The following is a 14,395-nucleotide window of genomic DNA, read 5'->3' on the forward strand; positions in this document are numbered from 1 at the left end:
GAGGGCCCTCATAAAAGAATAGGCTCAGGCTCTGGAGTCAGAATGAATCCCCATCCCAACTCAGCTGCTCACCAGCCCAGAGACCGGCAGTGAAGCCCCCACCTCTCTGAGCCTCCACTCCCTCTCCTGCAAAGTGGGGCCCACCTCTTAACCAACAAGCAGCTGCCCACATACCCAGTGCATAGTAGGTGCCCAGCCAAGGTGTTAGGGAGTTTGGACTTCACCCCTCGAGGCAGTTGAACCCGCTGCCTGAACACCTCCCTTACTGGGCCAGGGCAGCTGCAGCCCCCGTGGCGTGTTTTTATCTCCAAGCCGCAGTGGGCTCCGCAGAGCTCGGCAGAGTCCCTGTGCACAGACAAAGAGCTGTTGTTCCCGCAGATCTAAAATTGCTTCCCTCTGATTGCCGCTATACAAACCCAGGCGGCTGCTCGCTTCCCCTATCCAGTTGGGTCTATTTCAAGAACACGCTGATTAGCGCTGATTGCGCCTTGATTATGGCGAGCGCATCGCCCAGCCCCCTCCCCAGGCTCCGTGGGGAGTACACGCTCCCACTTCGACTGCGGTCCTGCTGGCACCCATGGGCCCTGGACCCACAAGGGGTGCAGCGCAGCCAGGCTGGGGTCCTCATTCTGCTTCTACAGCCCGTGGGACTTTGGGAGGTCACATCTGCCCCTCTCCAGCCTCTATTTCCAACACTTCAAAATTCTTCCTGCTCAAGAAGTCAAGGAACAAAATAGTGTCTAGGGACGTGTGACTTTAACAGGGGGCTTTTGGAAATTGTGATGGGTCATGAGCGGTAGGAACATAGTTTTGGCCAGGGGAAGACTCTTTCAAACACTCCATCACACCACACATACACACACACACACACACACACACACAGTGTCACACACACACACACACACTCATACACACACTCATACACTCTCACACACACACACACACTCACACTCACTCACACACTCACACACACTCACACACACACTCACACACACACACACACACAGATTGCTCTGCTCCTGCCTGTACTTGAGGCTGCCCTTGGAGCAGTGGGATTGAACTTCAATAACAGAGCTTCCCTTTGCTGAGACGTGCCGGGTGCCTGGGGCACATTATCACGTGCAAACTGCCACAGTCCTCTTTTGAGGCCCCTGTTTCATGTCCGCGTGCAGGTGAGGACCCTGGGGCTCCCAGAGATGAAGTGACTGGTCTAGCATCTCCCAGCCAGGGAATGGCTGCGTCTGGACTTGAACCAAGGTCATCGCAGGCGCGTAGCCCGGGCTTCCCAGCACCACAGAGCCTGCTCAAGGCTCTTCGCCAGGGCTAAGGAGAACCATGAATGAGAACAATGGATCAGACGTCTAAGGCTAGTTATTTCTATGATGTCAATCCTGTGTGATCGTGGAAAACTTTTCTCCCCACTAGGGGCCTGTTTCTTCCTCTTTAAAATGGGGGGTCGACTCAGGTTACCCCAAACTCCAGGCCATTGTCCATGGTGCATGGACTGATTCTTGGAAAAATCTGAAAGCAAATTTTTAAAATGCAGATTCTGGAACCTACCCTTAGAGATCTGAAATCAACAGGCCTGGATGGGCCCAGGACACTCTCCAGGTGAGGGTCAGTGGTTCTGTCTGACGTCAGTCAGTTCTTCCCCCAGACTCCTCATGCCCCCCCACACACCCCATCCATCCACGAGACCTGTCTACTCTCAGATGGGCCTCCAATCCACCCTAGGGTCCTGCACCCCGATGACTCCCCAGCCCCAGCCCAAGCCCCCATCATCATGCGCCCAAAGCACTGTCTCAGCCTCCTCCCTGGACTCCCTGCTGCCACTCTGGCCTCCTCTTGTCCATTTTCTACACAGCAGAGTGAAGGATCTTCTTGAAATGCAAATCTAAACACTAGTACCATCCCCCCGGCTTAAGCCATCAATGGCTCCCCATTGCTTCAGGGATAGAGACTGAACCCCACACTTTGGCCTACAAGACCCATACATTAGAGAGAGCCAAAGCTCACTTCCTGAAACTATCCTGGGGGAGACTGGGCTGCCCTGGGGTTAGTAAGCTTCTTGTGCAAGGAGGAAATGCAAGAAGGTTCTGTGTATCCACTCAGGAGGGGGCCATGGAGGGGATGTCTGCTTTGGGCCCCCTGGGTCCTTCTCCGGACCTGGGAGAGCCTGTGGGCTTCTAGGACAAGGGAGCTCTGCCCTCCTGGGGCGCGCAGAGTGAGGGGGCAATGGAGACCTGGCTCTGGTCCTCAGAATCCCAGGCAGCCTAAGCAAAGGCCTATTGACAGCAGCAGGGGCTCCAGGCTCTGGCAAAGAGATTGGAATTCTCATTAGATTTCCCACTTGGCCCCTGGATCCTGGGTAGCTCTGGGGAGTGGAACACGCTGCCCAACTCCTGACAGCCCTTCTGGCCCGAGAGGTTTCTGAAGAGTGTTCAGATCACCTCTCCCCTCTCCTCTCTGCCCCCCTGCAACCCCTTCTCCTCCAGCATCCCCCACCACCTTCCTCTTCTTCTCTTCCATATCTCTGCTCCCTCCCCGACTCCCACAGGCTTCTGCTTCTCCTCTGCGCACTCCCGCTGCCTCCTCCCCCCTTCCCATCTCTTTATACCCCTTCCTGTCTGACAACCTCACCCCTGTTTCTCTCCCTCTCTGAAGATCCCCTCTTCCCGACCCTGCTCCCATCTGTTTACTAGACCAGGGACCTCTGTCCACCCTGCCCAGGGTCCCAGGGAGGGCTGCAAGTGCCAGGCCAGGCCAAGATGGACCCCAGCGGCCCAATCCTGAGGAGGGGGACACCAGCCCTGTGTTCTCCCCTGATGTCCTGAGCTCCCACCCAACACACAGTGCTGCTCAAGGACTGTATTGGTGGCTAGAGACCAGCCGTGATCCCAGGATTGACCTCTGGGCAGGAGGGTGAACGTCTGAGCTGCTCTCTAAGTTCCTAGACGAGCCCTCACAGGGAGGTGGGACTGGAGGGTTAAGATTTCTAAGGCACTTTCTTACCCATCATCTCCGTAACCCTCCCTGTGCCTCTGCCGGGTTGGGATGAATCACTCCAGCGTTACACATGAAGAAACCCAACTCAGGAAGTTGAGGCTGTGAGCCCCAAACCTACGGCAGGTCTAACAGGGTCAGGGCTCGAACTCAGCCGTGTGACCCCTGGACACCTGTCTCCCTGTTACCTGGTCCCGGGCTCCAGCTATGGGGGCCCTCATGGGGCTGGTCAGGATCTCCAAGGCCCATGCTTGGGATGTGGGAGAAAGGGAGGATGTTTTCCCAGATTCTGGGACTCTGCAAACCCCTCCAAGCCTCCCACCACCACCCTCGTTGCTAGGCAACAGCTGCTCATGGCTGAGGGTACAAGCAGGGGTTGAGCAGAGGGAGGCTGAGCAGCTGGCTCAGTACTTCACAGAGAGGCTGGAGGAAGCTGTTCCCCGGCAGGTGCAGTGAGAGCCTGCGCCTCAGAGATGCACAGGGACTTACCCAAGGCCACTAGAAAGGAGGGTTAACACATCCCAGCTCCAAAACGCCAGAACTGGCAGGATCCTTGGAAAGTCAGCTCATAAAAAGCATATGTGCTACAACCCTCCATTGCTGAGCCAGGGCAGCCATTGCTAGCGGATGACCCTACTCTCTCCCCCTGAGCCCAGCCTCAGATCAGAATTCTCATCGCGGTGGTCAGGCAGTTCTAACAATGGACCAAAGCTGGCATGCAAGATAAAACTACTTACTTATTATCTCTTCTGTGTTCCAAATCTCTCACTTACAGATGGAGAAACTGAGGCCCAGAGCAATGTGACAGAATAAAACGCACGTGGGGCCTGGGAGTCAGCTAAGCTCAGGTCTTAGCTCTGTGCTTCTTGTGTGTGACTGTGGGCAAGCCATTTCAACTCTCTGAACTGCAGAATCTCCGTTTTAGAATGGGTTTGATGATAGCAGGTCCTCTTTGTGAAAATTAAACAGGGGAGTGGGGGCAAGCCCCTACCCTGGATTCCAGACACAGAGCTGGCACTCAAGGGATTTTTGCCTCCTTCCTTCCTTTCTTGTTTGTCTCCTCCAGGGCTTGGCAGGAGCCAGGCTGAAACTCAGGCATCCCCCGTCCTCAGGACACACCGTCCTCAGTTCCAGCTGCTCCATTCCTTGGGGGAGAACTGAGCTCACTGGGTCTTGGTGGAGCTGGAGAGGGGAGGAAAAGATGGGGCTAGTGCGGCAGGTGTCAGGCTGGGGAGGGGGAAGTTTTCTGGGGTCCGCTCAAGTGTCTGGCTGGCAGCTCAGGTGTTGAGTCAGCAACCTTCTCTCCCTCAACTTCTTTTTTTCTCTCGTCTCCAGACTCAGACCCCACCCCGTGGCTATAGGGGGAGGACCCAGCGAGGCTGCCCCTTCACTCACATCACAAACCACACACCACACACCACACAAACACACACACACACCCCACAGACACTCGCACACGGCATACACCACACACACTATACACACATCACAGACATGCACATATCACAACATACACACACACACACACACACCCACACACACACACACACCCCAGAGTGACCGGAGGTGGTGAGCCAGGCGAGACGGTGTGGCGGAGGTGCGACGTGTGGGCAGCCCTGGTGAGGGTTCTGGGGTGGCAGCGGGCTGGGAGGGGTATTAAGGAGGAAACGGAATCAAGGGCAAGTCGATTTCTACCTTGGGCAAATGGAGGCCACTGCTGTGATTTGTTGAGGGCCTGCTGTGCCCCAGACCCAGATGCTGTGGGGAGTTCGTGACTGCCCCCCAGCCGGAGACTGGGTCTGCGGGCCAGATGGGGCCCCAGGGGGCTGTCCAGGGCAGCAGCTGCAAAAACATCACCCCCTTGCTGCCTTTACCTGACCTGCAGCTGCTCCAGGCCTGCAGGCCCTGGGCAGAGAGGCTCATTGGAGGCCCACCTGCTGGGGTTGAAATTGGAAAGCTTTCAAGAGGTCTGGTGCTCAGACAACAAATTCCCTCACATTCCAGGCGTTCCGCCATTTTGTTCCCTGGACTCCCAATCCAGGGGACTCAGCCCAGGTGAAGGCGGCCAGAAACCTGGTCCCCTGTTACTAGGACCGACCCCCAGAACTTAACTTCCACATTCTGATCAATGCCTCCTTAAGATGAGGTTCCCAAACCCACCAGGAACTTCTTTAAAAAATTCAGCTCCCCAGGGCCCATCCCTGACTTGCAAATGAGAATTTTCTAGGGAATTCTGTATTTTTAACAAGTTTCTTCATGACTGGGAAGCGCTGCTCTGGAGTAGAGACCTGGCACGTCTCAGCACAGGACAGAGGGGAAAGCTGGGGGCCTTGGAAGGAGAAGGCCTGGGGAGTACATCCCAGCAGACCTACTGTGTGACCCTCGGCAAGTCACTGAACCTCTCTGAGCCTCACTTTCCTCATCTAGAAGGGGAAAATTGAATGTAATTCTGGTCCCTGCATCCACTGCAAAGATTCTTCATGAGGCATGTCAAGTTCCTGGCACTCGGGGTGATTAATCAGCAGCAGTTTTCACAGTTGTCTTGGCGGTATGTCCTTCTTGTGGATGTTTAGAGAGAAACTGCTGGCTTGTAACGGCTTGTAACGGCTCCCGGAATGGTTCCCAGGGCCCGTGGAGCCAGGAGCCTGTTCCTGCTCAGATGGGCATGCTGAAATCTCTCAGGCAGGTCTCCTTGGCGCTAAGGGTACCAGGCATGTGCTTTTTCCAGCAGAGGCCAAGAGGGAAGGATCGTCCCAGTGTCCCCGGCTCCCCTGTGGGTGGGGGCCAGCCCACTCACCCAGTCCCAGTGGACAGGGGAGGAGGGGCCTGAGCAAGGCTTAGAGAGAGGAAACGAGCCCCAAAGTGGGTCAGCACTGCCCTGGACACTAACCCAATTCTGCTCCTTCCTGCCCGCAGGCCTGCGGGCCACGGGACTGTCATTTTGCATTCACTCCTCTCCTGCCAGCGACTTTGACCCCGTTTTCTACCTCTTGCCAGTGTAAGGAGAGGCAGGTTCAAGCAATCTGTGTACAGCCCACAGTGGGCTGCAGGGAGGGTCTTATCGTGAGCACTGGGTGTTCTAGAAGGATTTGTCACCATGTGTCCCAATTTTATTTGGAGTAGAGACTACAGAGGGATCTGGAGGGCAGGATAGTGGTCAAAATAATATGAGCTTTAGGGCAGCCAGTTGCAGTCTCACAACCCAACTCCCCCACTTCCGGACACTCTGTGCGCTTGTGCAATTGGCTTCATTTCCTCTGAGACTCTGTTTCCTCATCCATAAAATGTGCGGTTGCAAAGGTTAAATGAGATGGTATCTACAAACATCTTTACTTGGAGGCTTGCTGAGAAGCACGGTCCACAAACAGCAGCTGTGGTGCTTACTCTGGTATAACAGAGGCTGGGGGCCAGCTTGGGAGGTGGCCAAACCTAGTCTGGAATCCTGGCTCTGGCTCCAGGACCATTGTGATTTGGGACAAGTGACTCACCTTCTTTCATCCTTCGTTTCTTCATCTGTAAAATGGAGACGCTTCCCTCCCATGCTGGTGAGAATCACATGCAGTAATGTTGTAACAGAGCCTCATGCAGAGTAAACTCTCAGCCAGCAATAGCTATTAATAATGACAATCAGGAATTGCATGTGAATCTGTTCACTGCATGTTTAGCGAGCACTTACCTGCATGCATGGCACTGGGATCTGGGAGCACTGGGCCCCAGAGACAGAGATTGACGACAAGTGGATGAACCACCCCAGTGCCGGTTATTACCCCATCTCCATCCTCTGTGACCCCAGTGGGGGAACCCAACTCAGCCCAATCTCTTTGCTCTCCAGAGGAGTCCAAGGGAGAGTGAGGGACCCCAAGTCAGCCAGCCAGGGAGGGAAAGAGGCCAGGCACCCCAGGACACCACACTGCCTCCCCCACTGCCCCTACTCCCCCTGATAATCCGTGGCCCCTCCCTAGGTGGGCAGAGTGGAGCTGGCTTTGAGCTTCCAGGGACTGGTGCCTTCAGAAGCAATCAACTGGCACATGTGGAGTGGAGAGCTCCCCGGTTGTCAGTGACCTAGCGACTCTCCTGGCACAGCTGCTGGGAATCAAGCTGTGGAGGCCAGGGGTTCTGGTGGCTTTTTCTGCCCAGCTCTGTGCCCATATGTCCAGGATGTGAGACGAGGCTCTGTTGAAATCCAGGCCGAGGGGAGTGGCCAGAGGCAGAGGGAAGAGCTGAGTGAGGTCTGCAAAAGCAGTCCCAGTGGAGGCCTGCAGGGGTTAAAAAAGATACCTCCCCAGACTGTGAGCCACATTCTTCTTGGCTGTACTTACTAGCTGTACCTCAGTTTTCTCATCTGTAAAATGGAAACAATAGTAGTACTGAGGTTGCAGGATGGTTGAGAAGTTTAAAAGAGTCCACAGATGTAAAGTGATGAGAACAGGACTTGACACATAGCAAAGCTTAGTGAGTGTTACCTGGTGTATTGTCACAGCGAGCTGTCCTGCTGGGCCAGCAAACACAGACAGGGAATTATCAAGGTGATACCTAAAGGAAGCTGATGCAACTGGCAGATGCATTTTGGTGCCTGGAATGATTCTGATTCACATGCTCTCTACCTCTAATCCACCCCCTCAACCCAGATCTCAGCCACGGCTGTCTATGCAGGCGCCTTCTCACTTTGCTCAAGGACATGCCAGAGTCTTTGCCTAAATGATGGGGGTGCCCACAGAGTTCATGGGGACCTCATGCACACACAGCTCGGAGATACCAGGGAGTCAGCACCCCTTCCCAGGCAACCCTCCATACATGGGGGACAGGGACTGATGGACAATTCTGGGGGAACACAATTCTAATGGGCAACTCCTCAGAAGTTGCTGGCAGGTTTGACTCTCATTTTCTGCTCACTCCTTCTACCTCATTCCTGTCCCTTTGGTGGCCCTGGTCAGACCTTTGTCCTCAGCTCCCTCAGGTGGAAGTCAGCAGTCCCTGGGGCCTCATCCTCACCTGCCCCCAAGTGCACCCACTGCTCAAAAGCAGAACCTCAGGGAAGGCAGCTAAGGTCACACAAGCTCCGCTCCCAGCCTCTCAGAGACAAAAATAAAGTGTGTAATTGTCAGAAGCATTATGGAACTGTCAAAGGTATATGAAATCACTCCCGTGAGTTATTAATAAGCCACGGGCCTAACTAATCAGTGATGGTATAAAAAATGACAAAAATGTTTATCAAGAGATAAAGAGTTTAAAAAAGAAAATATGTGAGCTGTGGGAATAGTTGTCCATGAGTTTCCAGAACCAAGAACCAAGTGTTGGGAGAAGCCGTGTGCCCCAGTGCACAGTGTTCCAGGACCATGGAAAGTGACACAGATGGGGGAATGGGGACCTTGTGTCACCGTGGCTCCTCTGATCCCAGAGCAGCTGCCACAGCTGTCCGGACCTCCATCCACTCCAGTGGCCTTCTGCTCCAACTGCATTGCCTATGTCTAAACCACTGTCAGAGCTGGGGACTCCGCTGGCTGTGGCCTCATCTGCCTAGACTCCGGTGCACTGCTGAAATCACTAAGCCCAAGGCCCCCGTCACCGTAGGAGAGGCTGGAGGTGCATCCTGATGATAATTGTCTTTCTCCAAGTAATTTGAGGTAACTAATCAGCACCTTGATGTTGGCAGCTATGACTGATAATGGAGTTAGTAGCTGTCAAACTGAAGGTAATAAATGTCTCCTTTATTTAAAAAAAAACCAGTTAATTAGCATAATCATGGCATAAACGGGCTAAATTCCTAGCCCAATGTGGGAGATGAATAGGAATTATGATGCCTTAAGGGTCTCTGGTAGAGTTATCAACACCACCCAGGGGGTGGGGTCACCAGTTCGGAAAAAAGGAGAAGAGCGCAAGTGTATGTCTAGGACTGTTGCTCTGTGTGTCCCCAGGAGACGTTATTTTATGTAAAATACACCCCTGTTTTCAAGGCAGTGATGTTTATCTTGGCATTTTTCCAATCCATCCTTTCATGTGTATTTCTTGAGCACCTGCTGGGAAGGCAGCCAGGACTCATTCTTGGCCAAAAAAATTGTTGAAGTTCACAGAGTGTGCTCCCCACCCCCCAAGCCTCTCATCATCCTTCTCACTCCCAGAGAGCTTTGCTCTCTGTATTGTCCAGGTAAGGAGAGAGCTCATTCAAAGTTATACATGTCTGGCAGGGGTCCCTAAGGAGTGCTGGGAATTGAAACAAATCAGCTCTTATGTCTCTCAAAGTCATCTCCGCAAATCAGTTGCTGCCTGAGTTGTGTGCCCTTGACGTGGGAGAATGAGGACAGGCATGAGATGATCCTAGTAACACAGACCCTTATATAGCATTTCCTAAGCGCTGGGCACTGACCAAGACAATATGCACATGCATTTAGTCCTTCACAACATGTGAGGTAGGTACCATTATCATCCCCATTTTATAGAGGAAGAAACTAAGGCTCAAAATGATTAAATAACTTGCCTAAAGTCACCCTGATCATGAGTTCCAGAGCCAGGATTTGAACATAGACAGCCTAAATCCAAGGTTCAGGTAAATCCCAATCTGAACAGGAGAGCTGTGCTTGATGAAGTCAAACACTCATAATCAAGGGCAGGTCAGGGAGCAGAAGGAAAGTAGCATATTCTGAGCACCTAGTATGTAGAAGTGGGTTATGGAGACCTCCAGGGGAACCAAGACCTGGTCCCTATGACTGAGGGGATTGGCTTTTGAGCAGTCGTTTCATGTGCTCTGGGTTTGAATCCTGGCTCCTCCACTCACCAGGCAGATGCCCTTGGGTAAAGGTCCAAGTTTGGGTTCCTCTGGAAGCTGAGCCTGAAATGAGGATTAAAGTTCAAATAGTTTGTCTGAGAAATAAACCTAAGAAACCTCGATAGTGGTGTAAGAAAGTGTATTAGCTAACTATTGCCATAACAAATTACCCCAAAACCTAGTAATGTAAAACAACCAGTGTCTATTTTCTAATAGTTTCTGAGGGTCAGAAATCTGGAAGTTGTTTAGCCAGTGGTTCAGGCTCAGAGTTGCTCATGAGGTTTCAGTCAAGCCATCAGCCAGGGCCACAGTCAATTGAAAGATGGACTGAGGCTGAAGGATTCACTGCAAAACTCCTCTCATGGTTGATTCCTCACTGGCTGCTGGCTGGAGGCTTTAGTTCCTCACAGTGTGAGCCTCTCCATGGTGCCTCCCATGACATGGAAGCAGGCTCTCCGTGGAGTGAGTAATGGTGGGGATGGTTGCCAGACAGGAACCACACGGTCTTTTATAACCTAATATCAGAAGTGACATACCATCACTTTGCCATATTTTACTGGTCACATAGACCAACCCTGATACAATGTGGGAGGGGCTACAAGGATGTGAATACCGGGAGGTGGGGGATCATGGGGATCATCTCAGAGGCTGGCTGTGACAGAAAGTGAAACTGGGCAAGCAAAGGAAGCCAGTAGACGATGTGTTATCAAGCCAGATCCCACCGTGGGCGACTAGAGCTTAACCCCACAGGGGGACTCTGGAAGACAGAGTGGAACATGCCTCAGAGTCATCCCAACCTCGAAGGGAGAACACAAGGGTATTTTTCCATCCAATCCTCACCCACCATTGGTTGAGAGATGTTTCCATGAGCATCAACTCCAGCATTTTTCAGCTTTCCCTGTGCACTGGACAAGCATCATGGGTGATGCCCTAACAGAATCTACTACAGTGGCAACCTCCTCTCTCTTGCCCTAAGATTATTGGTCCTGTAGGTGAGGGTGATAACACCACTTAGATAATTGAGTAACTGTGCAGTGGTTGTGCCTGGCAAATAGGAAGTGTTCAGTAAAGCCTGTGATGTGGCTACAGTGGTCATTCTGAAGGTTGGTTGTGAGGATTAAATGAGATGGTGTCAACACTGCTCTTCTTAAATCCCCATTTCTTGACTCCCATTCCTATGTTCTTTCCAACTCAGCATGTCACAAACTCCAGACAGTAATACTCTAGGTCTCCATGCTCTGATGTTTAGAGGAGCCCGGAGACAGTTGGGGGGCTGGAGGTGAGTGGGAACAGGTTATTTTAAAAGCTGCTTGCAACCTCAGCGTCCAAGAGATGCACAGGGCCCAGGGAGCTCGGTGCCATATCAGCACCATATCAGCACCTTGGACAGCGCCCCCGATCTCAGCCTGGCACAGGCCTGCCTCACCTGGTTTCATCCCCTCCTTGTTAACAGTGCCTCTACAGGAGTTAGATGTCTTGAGATCGTCCTGAATGTCAGCAAAGTGGTTTGTCTGAGGCTCTCTAGCTAGAGGAAAAGAGCTAGGACTCAGAGTCCCAGATATAATTGCCTTAGATAAGGTGCCTGATCTTTGTTTCCTTATCTGTAACAAGGGAACAACGTTGGCTTCACTGGACATGTGATGTGGTTTAATTTTCTTCTGCCACTGTCTTGAAATTCTTAGTAATTTTTTAGTAAGGAGATTGGCATTTTCCTTTTGCACTGAGCCCTGAAACCCACTTAGCCAGTCCTGCATGGGAATGATAATCATAGCATTTCCCTCTACTGGGCCTGTTCTGTCCTCCACTCCAGGTCTACTCTCCAGCCTTCTCCTCCTACCCTATGGCCCAGAAGGCTGACCTATTAGGACTTACTCTCCAGCTTCCTTGTCCTCTGACGAACTGTTGAGTTCAGCCAATTAAAGGCCCTGGCTGATGAGAGGGCAGGGGTAGGGTGGATGCTCAGGTCCAAGAGCATACTACCCACCCCCTAGTGGGGTGTTTTTCCCTGGCTCCCTTCCTGCTGGGCCACTGCAGTTTGGCAGGTTCCTCTACTGAAGCCGCAGCTCCAGTCAGGTGGCCCTCTCCTGAAGCTATGGCCACTCTCTGTGTATTCCAGCAACAGCTCCTTCCTTTGGTTCATTTAGGCGCAGAGTTTCTGGCCTCAGATACTTCATCATCCTTTATTGGTTTCCCTGCTCCTTTTGTTGAACTTTCCTGAGTTTTTCCATATTGTGTGCACCTTCTCTTTCCTGTCAGGACCTTGCCTGATACACTCTCATGGGGTTATTGGGAAGGGTAATAAAAATCGCACATGTGACACATTCCATATAGTCCCAGATGCATAGTAAATACTGAATAAAATTCACTATTACTGTTGGTTATCTAGCTCCAAAGGCCTAAAGCTCTGAGCCATTATGCTACCCAGCCACAACCCTCCCAACACACACACACATATACACACCACTCTACTGAAAACAATTCATTTGGTGGCATGTAGATAGCCAGAGATAGCTGTTTCTAGTGGTTTCTGGCTTGGGAGTGAAGCTTGGAATGTAAATCGTTCCCAAGGACCTCTTGTTTCTAGCTCATGGGCTCCAGGCCATTCTCTGATTCTCAGCTTGGGTATCTCTCCCTCCCTCTCCCTCCCTCTCCCTCCCTCTCTCTCCCTCTCTCCCTCCCCCTCCTCCCTCTGCCTTTCTCTTCCCTCCTCCTTCTAAGAAGCTCCAGCCAGCCAGCTGGCCTGTGGAGGCCTCACTACCCTCCAAGACTTGGGTCTCTTCAGCCTTGACCCTCCTCTGAGACACAAGGGCTCTACACTAAAAGACAGGGCTTGGTTTCGCTCTCTGTGTGGGTGAGCAAATCACCTGACAGCTTCTATTGCCCTTCCCAGGGGGTAACCGGGAGACAGCTTAAGACCAGGAAATATAGAAAGACCAGTGTGGCCAAGATAGTGCAGTACCATTAACAAGGGCACAAACTGATCACTGCTACTGCTCAGAGCAGTGCAGGGCCCCTTGAACAGCAGGCTCGGCTCCCTTCACCGGAGCCCAAATCCACTAGACTTCCAACCACATAGACCCCCAAACCATGGAACTCCTGCAGCTTTGGGTGTCCTCATTGTCCCAGAACCATATCCATCTTGTTCTCCACTGCATCCTTGGACCCTGACCCTTGCAGTGGGGACTCCATAAATGCATGTTGAGTGAATGAGCGGGTGAGTGGATGAATGAACTCTTCAGTCCATAAGCTAGTACAAAGGCCAGCTGACCTCTTCTTACATTTGAGATCCAATTTATTTCAGATAAAGTCTCTCCTCCACGTTTGCCCTGAGGATGCTATGGGCGAATCTCCCACACGTACAAGGCATCTTTCTCCCAGTGACCTTCTGACTCAACCGAGCATTCACTCCCCTGACCTGTGACAATTCTAGTTGGGGAGAAGACTTCTTCTTTCACTGCTGTGGTTGGTTTTTCCTCTCCCATGCAGCCCAGGCCCTGACCAGGAGCCCCACTGCAGAGACAGGGAGAATTTCCAAGGAAAACTCCAAGGGCACATTTAAGAAAACCACAGAGACAGCTGTTGGGATGGAGAGGCTTGGCTGGGCTGGCAAAGGAGGGGTATGGAGGTTCTTCATGAAGACCTCCCCGAAGACCTACCTGTCTCAGGTCGGATTCCCCAGAAACAGACCTTGAGACAAGAATTCAAATAGAAGCGGCTTATTAGGTGGTGACCCCAGGCAGCCCTAGTTGAGGAAGGTGGAGTGGGAAGGGGGTAAAGAAATGGCTCACTACTGAGCAGGTTACTTCCCTGGGCAGCTGGGGCTCAGTGCTCACCTTGAGCCATCTGTGAAGGTACAGGAAGCTGGGGTCCATCCCCTCCCACTCCTGTCCATCTTTGGCCAGGACTGCTTTCAAAAGTACATGCAGCCTGCCCCATACGGCCAAGAGGAAGCACTCAGGTGGAGAGGGCCAGGGGCAGGGCCTGCAGTGGGAACTGCCTGCACCACCTCCCCCTGAGATGCCCCATCAGTCACCCCACGAGAGGACAGAGCCTCCTCTGATGTGCCCATGGCTTGCATGGCCACCATTTGTGCAGGGGTTTTCCCAGTACATGTCCTCTACCACAATCCTCACCCAGGCCTGTGAGGTTGGGAGGTGTGGGAACAGTCATCTGCTCTTGACAGATGAGGAAACTGAGGCATAGAGATAACATGACTTTTGTGAGGTCAGACAGCTAGTGAGTGAACAGCATAAATGAAAATTCCTGCCCTGATGTCTCTTACATTCTCAGAAAAAAAGGTAGACAATAAAACAAAATAGGTAAGCAAAATGTATAGGACTTTAAAAGGTGAAGAGTGTGGTGGAGAAAAACTTAGGAGTTGACCTAGAAAGGGGATTGGGAATGCTGGGGGAGGGGTACAAAATGGAGCAGAGGGATCAGTGAGAGGACCAAGTTCCAGGCAGAGGGAACAGTAAATACAGACTGCTTTCAAAGAGCCGGCCAGTGTGTGGGGAACAGAAGCAGCCAGGAGGCCCAGATGGCTGAGATGAGGGGTGGGCTTCCCAGAGGAGGGGACCACGGGGCCAGAACATGCCTCGAGGGCCATTGCAGGGACTTGGAGTTCCACTC

The sequence above is a fragment of the Camelus ferus genome, chromosome 17, assembly GCF_009834535.1.
Source record: "Camelus ferus isolate YT-003-E chromosome 17, BCGSAC_Cfer_1.0, whole genome shotgun sequence".
NCBI classification, from domain to species: domain Eukaryota; kingdom Metazoa; phylum Chordata; class Mammalia; order Artiodactyla; family Camelidae; genus Camelus; species Camelus ferus.